Here is a 1342-nt window from a genome sequence, read left to right on the forward strand (position 1 = left end):
AAAACAAACAAACAATAACACACACACAAAAAAAACCGTCATAAGTAATATGATTTTGTTGTTAAGATAATAAACTACATGATACTATGGAATAAAGTGTACGTAATAAAACCATTTATTATAAATATCCTTAGTCTATACGTTTCACGTGAAAACTGATTTAAAACAGAAATACAATTTCACGTATAAATTGTTTTAGCTGTAAATAAAGCAAGCTTGAAAAATATGCTTTGGTCATCCAAAACTTGATGGAATATACATCATCTGATAATGATGTATCACACAAGATCTTGTTTATGAAACTAAATATTGTACATAGTTTTTGTATCTATAAGCTGCTGATAAATTCAGCAGTGTGGATAGACAGTTGAGTGGCATTATTTTGTATTTATATATATTCGAAGGGTTTTCCTTCTTCGAGCCAAACGCGGCCCAGATATATTAAAAAAAAAAAAACGCGTTCCTCACTTTGGAGCCGTGGATGCGTTGTAAATGATGTTCAAATCCCTAGAGGTGGCGGTGGGTGTTGTTGAGTAGCTACCTTCTGTCTAATCTATCCCTTCAAAATTTGGAATGACTCTAGCGTAGGTAGCCCTATTCTAGCGTTGCATAAAATTAAAAAAAAAAAAAATTTCAATTGTAAATTTATTTGAGATCATTGAGCGAACTTTATATCTGAATGCAGTGTCAGTAACATGCTACAGAAAGGTATTTAACTGGTATTGAAATATTTATTTGGAATGTTATAATCTGTTCCGATATTTTTAAAGACAGGTAACTTTAATCCATTCCAAGATATGTATTTTCTTCATCATACAGCACTCAGTAACCTATATCGATAGATCATTAGAGCACAAAATAAGTTAGATCATTCTGCAGTCTTTTATCGTACATGTTATTTTTTCTCGTTCTTTAGCATATTAAAATAATTATATTACGAGGGCCCGTGCTTTATATGTCTTTATTAAATACCAACCCTTGTAAACAAAACAAAAATTGATTATTTAATATAGGTTGAAAAACCTGGGTGTGTGAAATTTAATGGATTTCAAGGTTAATTCCGACAGGTTGTGAACCCTACATACACTATTAACCCTTTTAATTAAAACGCAGGGTATAAGCCCCACAGTTAATCACAACCCCACTGAATGAAAAATATGGTGTACAATAAAACTCTTTTTGATTCAAACCTACAATATGTGCCACTACATTTTAGGGCTGTGTTTCTCAACCACCTTCCCGATCCCTTGTATTTCACGGAAACAAAAACTGACACAATATTGTTGTATAAATAGTAATGGTATTTCATTGTAATTGCATATTAGTGGTCAGCAACAATTTC

The sequence above is a fragment of the Limulus polyphemus genome, unplaced genomic scaffold (assembly GCF_000517525.1).
Source record: "Limulus polyphemus unplaced genomic scaffold, Limulus_polyphemus-2.1.2 Scaffold2415, whole genome shotgun sequence".
Taxonomy (NCBI): domain Eukaryota; kingdom Metazoa; phylum Arthropoda; class Merostomata; order Xiphosura; family Limulidae; genus Limulus; species Limulus polyphemus.